General features: G+C 37.4%; 1 pseudogene; it reads right to left on the bottom strand.

Moving 5' to 3' along the window:
* Nucleotides 1-3,951: 3,951 nt before the first annotated feature.
* Nucleotides 3,952-9,066, bottom strand: part of LOC132065325 (uncharacterized) — a 19,480-nt pseudogene continuing 14,365 nt past the window's right edge.

Below are 9,066 nucleotides of genomic sequence, written 5' to 3' on the forward strand. Positions count from 1 at the left end.
AAATTTCTAGCCTGCATATCGTGGAGATGCACTAGTGGCTGAATGGCACAGTGCCTAGAATACTGCTACCTCTGACACCCTCTAAAATCACTAACAGGATCGGAGGATCTAGCCCTCTTACTGTAACCCCTATCATACTCATGGTCGCTCCTTCGCTGTGGCTGCCGCTCTTCCAAATCCTGGGCATGGGCACAATGCGAGAAATATTCATACCTTCTTGAAGTGAGGCCGTCAAACACTCATCCATCAATTGTGGCCCCAAACCATTTACAAACCGATGTACACAGTCTCTCATATCAGCTACCATGGCTGGAGAATACCTGGCCAAAGAATTAAAATGAAGGCTATACTCTAGGGCACTCATATTCCTTTATCTAAGACTCAGGAACCTGTCAGCTCTAGCCTGTCGAACCTCTGGCGGCAAATAGTGTCAAAGGAAAGCATCTACAAACTCTTACCATACCGGTGGAGGTGCGTTGACTCCTCTAGAAGACATCCAAAAAGTATACCAATGAACCACAACATCCCATAATCTATAGGAGGCCGATTCTACCGACTCAACATTCGAAGCATGTATTACCCGCAATGTTCTCAACATTCCATCTATGAAGCTCTGCGGGTCCTCATGCTATTTTAACCCCCAGAATTCTGGAGGGTTCAAACTAATAAAATCACAGGCTCTGGCACTAACAACTCTATCACCATGACCCGTACCTTGCCATTGTGCCTAGCGGCGACTAACTGAGTCAGCAAATGGATAGCCTCTTTTACCTCTTGGCCTGAGGCATATGGTGGAGGAACTGGGGCTGTTGGAGCTGGAGCTGAGGCTCCTTCATGCTCCTCTAAAGCCGGCGATGAGTGAGAGGACCAAGATGGAATCTCATTCTGAGACTTGCCCTCCTCTAAATCTGTCGACGATACCCGCTCAGTCCTTCTACCAGCCACTGTCTTGTCCTTTTGGGCTGCTGTAACTTTTCTCTTCACAGGCATCGCCGAAAACATAACGCACGGTTAGGAAAAGGGAAATTCTTATATCATGGCTCTATCGCACGATCTATCATGAAGAAGAGGGTCATTCATTCCTAAATGCCCGAAGCCTCCTATTTATAAGTATGGCATGTTTCACACCCATAAATAAGACTCTACTGGACACGGCTCGTAGACACACCCTACGGCAAACTACTCTAATACCACTTTTGTCACGACTCAATCAGAGGGCCATGACGGGCATCCGGTGCTAACCTACCGAGTGCCTCTTAGCATACTTCTCATACTCATTTCTAGGTGAGCCACATGGCTAACTCATAATCACCACGAACCAAAATGACACAAGTTTCATCGAACATAGGCATCATTAACTATGCCCATATATACAAGCCGATAAGGCTACCAAAAATGATGTACAAAATATAGACCGATAACGTTATAGGATATATAGCTATGTACATCTGTCTACGAGCGTCTACATGGAGTATGTAATATTATAAAGATGGGACAGGACCCCGCTATGCCCAAATAAGTACAATAAAGAATAGTACCAACTAAACTATAGCTCCGGATCAAATGGAGCACTTCTATGCAATCACTGATGGAGCAGCCTAGGGGTCTGGTCTTTCTACCTACGGGCATGAACGTAACATCCACAAAAAAAAGGACATCAGTACGAACAATGTACTGAGTATATAAGGCATGGATAACAACATGATGAAAGCATAAAGATAACATAAGAATAAGAGAATAATTTATACCTTATAATACCTCTTAAGATGACTGCCATGCATACTTAACCTTTCTCTAAGGAAACATTTCATACAGATCCATTTAATAGTACCGTACCCAGCCATATAGGCTCGGTGTTATGCGTACCCGACCACAACAAGGCTCGGTGTTATTCATACTATATTCGTACCCCGCCATAACAAGGCTCGGTGTTATCCATACCCAACTGCAGTGGTGTGCGCGCAATAGATATCATACCAGGCCATATATGCTCGGTGTCACAAAAATAGCTATATACATATATGACATACATGAGTGTCCAAAGGAAACTTTACAACTCTATCGGGGTGACATAAAGTTGGTAAACCCCAGATTTCTATTATGGAATCACCATCATCATTATCACCATGACTATGAAGAACTTTTATCAAAAATATCTTAAGAATCTTGAAAGTCATGAGCTTCTAGCATTTCATAGGAATAGAACATTACGGATATCTTAGATGGATTCACAATAAGGAAATCATGCCTTTGGAAAGAAGGGTTAGCCTTAACATACCTTTACGTCTTCTTAACTGCTTAATGTTCTCCTCCAAAGCCTGCAAAATCTACATTCAAGCGGATTCATACTAAGGTTAAGTCTTGAAAACACTCTTAAGTTCAAACTAGTGTAGTTAACGAGCTAGCAGAAATTGGGCAGCACTTCCCCTATTTTATCAACTTCCACCAAATTACAAATCTACTCCCAAACAACAATAATAACATCCACAATATCACAATCAGGAAGTTATATTCAATTCAATCTCAAAATTATCCAAAATCCCCTTTCAAGTTTATCTCATAGTCATCATCTTCACTTCAACACTTTATGGCTTCTCTACTTTAATTCTTTTCCATTCTAAGAGTGACTAACCTTCACATCAACTCAATCATATAAATAATAGGAAGAAAATACCTTATAATAGAAGAAATTCACCTCACTTAACTCCTTTCGTGACTAAGTTCATCACAATTTTGGAGAGAAGAAAGAACCATCATCTTCCATGGATTATCTTTGATGTTTTGATGTTGATCTTCCGTCTTGATGATATGGAAAGGTTTGGAATGTTATGGAACCTTCAAGAACCCTCTAGAAGTGTGGGAAAATAAGTGTGGGAGTAGAAGTGTAGGGAAATAAGTGTGGGAGGTTGACATGGAAATGGGATCTTTTGGGATTTAAAAAGGTGCCAAATTCCCCCTCCCCCCCCCCCCAATTTGCGGTGGAGATGCGGCTTAGCATATTGGATATGTAGCCGCATCTTCCCTCCTGTCCATTGGAAGGAGGTTGGGCAGTGAGACCAAAATTTTTGATGAGTTTGCGGCCAGTATGCTGCACAGCAAACTCAGTTTGTGGGCGCATATTGGTCCACAAACTCCAGTTTTCGCGAAAATGCGTTCTTTTCGATTCGTTGGAGCTCCAATCCTTATGGAACCTTCTTGGCACTGGTATAAAACTTAATTAACCATCCAAGGATCCCTATAGCTCCCCCTCAAGGAAATCCTAAGTAACGCATAACTCAAATGATATAAAATCTTCCCAAAACATGACTCAAACTCCCATTTCTTCAACGATCTTACTTTCACCGATTCATTTAACCCCGAAACCTTAAGGTACACACTTAAAATTATCAAATATCCTTATTAAACTTATATGGGATTCATTTCCACTTTAGGCTTGTGTTAGTTCACTCATAATGCAAACGCCACGAAATTTCCAAGGTGTAACAACAACCCCTCCACTTCTACCCTTAATCAATGGTTCACTATCCTTAGGAACATATTCATCATAATTCTAGTCTCAACAATCATATTAACTCCATTTATGGGTTCTATAATCAATTCAACCCTACAAATCTGATTTAGCCAAAGTTCTCATTTTTATTGGAACTCTAGGTCTTAACAAGCAATTTATATCATTGAATATCCAGTTCTCAACCTAGGAAGTGATAATCTCTACTCTTAGATGATTAAACAAAATTAAACAACAATAAACAATAACCAATTAGTATTATAGGGTTTTCTTAGTGTTGAAGGGTTTTTTGATTGAAACAAGAATCTAATATGAACATTAAGCGAAGAAAGTTAGTTATTAAGGCTTACCTTTGATGGAGAATAGTGGCATAGCCTTAGAAACTCGCCTCTATGTTCTTGGGAACTGTTTTGAGGATTATGAGAAGTGTGGGCACGAAATAACTACTGAAACTCGTCATTAGAATTAAGTGGGCTTCGTTGCAGCGACCAAAGTCTCACTGCAACGGACTCATTGCGGCAAATGGTGCCTTCGCTGCAATGAACCCTGGGATTTTCCCACCCTTCATTGCAGCGAACCCAGTCTCTACTGCAACGAAGAATCATCATTGCAATGAGGCGTTGTAAACCTGTGAGCACGAAAATTTCAACATTTTTATACTTAGTCTCTCAAAATCATTCTAAGGCCCTATGAACACAAGCCAACAAACAAACCAAGTTAAAAACACACCACAACGTCACTTATAAGTCACAAAACACAACATACAACACAACCAAATTATTTAGGTCCGCTCATTTTTAGCCTCAGGAAAGTACTAGCAAGGATAAAGTGGTCAAAGCACATATAACGATCAAGCGGGTCGTTACATCATATACCAATTGAACAACCATTCGTCCCTGAACGGAAAAAAGGGAAGGAAACAAGGGGAAATATACCTGACTCTGCGAAAAGATGGGGATACTTATTATGCATATCGGATTTGGTCTCCCAAGTGGCTTTCTCAACTGGACGATTCTTCCACTGGACCTTAACTAACACGATATCTTTCAACCTCAGGTTACGTACCTCCCTATCTAATATAGCAACAGGCTCTTCCTCATAGGATAAATTCTCGTCTAAAAAAATTGAATCCCAACGAATGATGTAGGACCCATCACCATGATACTTTTTTAACATAGAGACATGAAACACCAGATGGACACTGGACAACCCTGGTGGTAAAACTAACTCATACGCTACCTCCCCCACACGATTGAGAATCTCAAACGGGCCAATAAATCTAGGACTAAGTTCACCTTTCTTCCCAAATCTCATCACACTCTTTATGAGTGAGACCTTCAACAACACTTGTTTCCTAACCATGAATTCAAGATCCCGAACCTTTCGATCCGCATGCTCCTTCTGCCTACTCTGATCTGCTAAGAGCTTTTCTTGAATCACTTTGACTTTATCTAGAGGCTCTCTCAACAAATCAGTACCCCCAAGGTCTTACCTTAAACGCATCGAACCACCCAATGGGTGATCTACACTTCCTCCCATAAAGTGCCACAAACGAAGCCATATCAATACTCGAATGATAGCTATTATTATAAGCGAACTCCGTCAATGGTACAAACTGGTCCCAATGACCACCGAAATCAATCACACACGCTCGAAGCATGTCCTCAAAGACCAAAATCGTTCGGTCAGAATGACCTTCCATCTGAGGGTGGAAAGCTGTACTAAGATCCAATCGAGTACCCAATTCGACCGCTGCAAGGTCTTCCAAAATGCGATGTAAACTGAGGACCCCTATCAGAGATTATGAAAATCGGAACCCCATGCACTCTAACAATCTCACGAATGTAGATCTTGTTCACACCTAATTTTTAACCTCTCATAATTTGTTTTAATTACTCAGAGACCTTGGATATCAAACAGAGTGAAATATGTATTTTCAGAAGTAAAAATGATTTTATAAAATTATTTAGATAATACATTACCAATCTTGTTTGATAAAATAATTTCTATAATATTATAAATCATTTGGAAATTAAATTACATATTTTTACAATTATAATACTTTTGCTAAATTTAACCAAGAAGTACGAAACAATTAACCACAATTATTCACTTAATTGTCTAAATTGCCAAAATGTCGATTTGCATGTATTTTACTCTGTTTAATGCAAAGAATCTGGTTAATTAAATAAATTAATTACTTTACCCCTCATTTCTTGTTTAATCAATTTATTAGAAATTTACCATAATTAATTGAGTATTTAATTGTGGTAGATTCTGAAAATTGCCCAATTGAGTGGCTATAATTGAAATGATCAATTAATAGTCCAAATTAGGACCCAATTGAAAGGCAATTTTATGAATTGAGGTCATTATTGCAAAATTAGCCCTTTAATTGTTATCAAGTTTAATTGTGACCTTATATGAAAGGGCCAAAACCATTGGTCTGATTAATTAAGGTCATTATTTGCAAATGTTACCCTAAAATGGCTAATTTGAACTAACTGAGGCTCTGATGGAAATAGTTGGTCCTAAGACTAAGTCAATTGAAGGACTTATTTGCAAAAATTAATTTTTTTAAAATGTAATTAGTCTTTTTAAGCACGATTAAGAGTCGAACTAATTTGTCTTTGCCTAATTTTTGTTATCTATTAAAACGAGTGTCAAGACCCGACGCGTATATACATATATACACGGATATACAGGTGATATACATGTATATCATGTGTATATATGAATATGCGTAAAAGGGCCCCCTTTATTCTTCATTTTAATCTGGACCGAGTCCAGCCCATGGGATAAGAGGAGCAAAGCCCCCTTTCCTTTTAATTTTACGCCTCCAAACACGGCCCGCCTCTCCTTTTCCCCTCACCCCAAACCCTAGTGTTGCCACGATGAGAAAACCCTCTCTCCTAGTCACCATTGCCTTAAACGGCAAAATGGCAGGTGGGGCACACTTGTTACAGCCATGGTTCAACATTTGAGGCAACAATTAATGCTTCGCCTCCAAATTTAACCAAACACTGCCTTAGCATGGTAAAATCCTCACCTCTCTCTATTTCTTTTTACTTTTCTGTGGGACAACTATCAAACTCTGATTTTTCTTTAATGGATTTTGTTGTGTTGTGATTTGAATTCACAAATTTTCATTGGTTAGAAAAGAACTCATCGGATTGATCGACTACGAGTCAAATGTGACTCTCTATTTGTTGATCTATTCGATTCCTAGATATTGATGTGGTGTCTAAGAGATGCAATTATGAAATTGCATTACTCCCACATCGGTTGAAAACTAGGGTTTGATACATTGGGGTTCTATAAATAGAATTCCCAATCTACTTTGAAAGGCAAGTTGGCAATCTGAAATTTTCATTTTGCATACTCATAACTCAAAAATACCTAAGGTTTCAAATATTTTTGAGACCTTTAAATTTTTTCTGAGTTAAGTTAGTTTTAAAATATTTGTGTCTTTTTTTGTTCTTTGGGGTTCGTGGCTGAGTGAGAATGGAAGGAGCATAAAGATCTCCAATTCCAACACTCGACTAAGGTTGCAATCGAAAGAGGTAATAATCCATCCCCTTTATTTATTTTTTGGTCTTAGTTTCTTTGCAATCATAAGTTAGTTGTTATGTGTTTAGCCATTTAGCTTATTTGCTTAGTATTGTAGTTAAATGAAACTGTTTTAGTTATTTAGTTTATTTTACTCAGTATTGTAGTTACATGAAAGTGTTTTAGTTATTTACTTAATTTTGCTTAATATTGTAGCTGGTATGAAACTGTGTTTAAGTATCTAGCTTATTTGTTTATTATTGTAGTTATATGAACTTGTTTTAGTTATTTAGTTTATCTTTCTTAATATTGTAGTTATATGAAACTGTGTTTGATCATTAGGTTTATTTGCTTAGTATTGCAGTTGGAAGGAAACTATGTTTAGTCATTCAATCTATTCTTCTTGGTATTATAATTGGTATAAAATTACACTCAAGGTGGTTTAGCTTGTTTGTTTGATTTAATGTAGTAGATTAAGCGTGGAATTGTGCTTAGTTTAATTTGCTCTGCATGGGATTGAGTGTTGTAGTTTGGATTGTTTAGAATTTTGTTTAGAATCATGTTCATTATAAGTAGGGTCAATAGATGCACTAATGGCTAGGGCAATATACAACAGTTTGCTTGAAATGTCTTTATTAATAGGTTGATTAAAGTAGTTCCCATGTGATAAGGAGTGATTCTACTTAGAGAATTGTGTGATTTGTCTTTAAGATTAAGAGACTCTGTTATACATATGTGTGCTTGGAAATGTGATTGACTGGCCCAAAACTCTCTATTATCTAAGTCATAACTTGCTTAAATAAGTCAAACCTGTTAAAACTTGAAACTGTTGCCCTCTATGTGTCCTGTGTTGATAGAGGCATTTGCCTAAACTCTATCTAGGGTCAGGAAGACTTAAAGCTAGCTTGGATTGTCTCTAATCATTTTAAAAACTAAGAAGGCCTTGTTTGGATTGAGTTTTTGTCTTTGTTTTTTGTTGGAATACCCCAATCTGCAAAATAAGTTTCACTACTTTAGAAAGGTTTGTTGTAATGTGATGGCCCATATTTTAAACCAACATTGAAGGCTAGTGAACATGTGTTGCCTCCTGTTTTGGGTGAATGTTGTTTAAAAAGGATTTAAACTAATAGAGAACTAGGCTTTAATCCAAGGTCCATTTCACTCTTCACCTTTTATTTGAACACTGTCTGAAAATAAGTTTTCAGGCTGAACTAAGATGGTTGGTTCTCTTGTTTGAATCTTATGCCTGGTTAACATTTTTTTTTTTTAAAGAAACAAACGAGAATGAAAAAGCTCAGATTCTCAATCTCATTTGGGAATTATTATCTGCCTTCATGAACTATTTGACACTTGTATTTGTTTAGGAAAGGGGAAAGTTGATTCTATTTGTTTATATACTTGTCTAAATACTCTTATATGCTTTTGAGTTTTACTTGATACTGTACAATCACTAGCTTATTGTCTGGAGTTGGTCTAATAGGTAAATCCTATATAAAACCAACCATTTGTAAGCCTTTAAAGGGACCAACCTAGTACACCCTCCTAAAGTTGATCTAAATTAGTACCCTCACACTTAAGGAGTCTGTTGTTATATCTAAAATAAGTATGAAGGTGAACATAGCTTGGTGATGATGGATAATTGTTTATTGTAAGGAACAAATCACCTAGTGTATACAGTCTCCTACTTTGAGAGGGATTAAGAACTTTGTCATGTTTTTAAAAAACGGTTTTTGGTTAATTGGTCAGGACTAAAAGGGGTGATCAACTGTATTCCTTCTCTATTTTTTTTTTTTTAGGTTGAGATTCTGTAATTTGTTCTTGCACGACCACTGTATAATGCTGAGTGTTTATTTTATGAAACCTTCACATTTGTATCCTATGTGTTATTGATGTTAGTATCATGATTTGAATTTATAAATGAAGTATACTTAACTTGTGTACATTGGAAGTGTATATTTTGTATACTCTAAAATTGATATCTATTGGTTTAAAAAGGGGGCCCTTTCTAT

This window comes from Lycium ferocissimum, chromosome 1, assembly GCF_029784015.1.
Source record: "Lycium ferocissimum isolate CSIRO_LF1 chromosome 1, AGI_CSIRO_Lferr_CH_V1, whole genome shotgun sequence".
Classification (NCBI taxonomy): Eukaryota; Viridiplantae; Streptophyta; class Magnoliopsida; order Solanales; family Solanaceae; genus Lycium; species Lycium ferocissimum.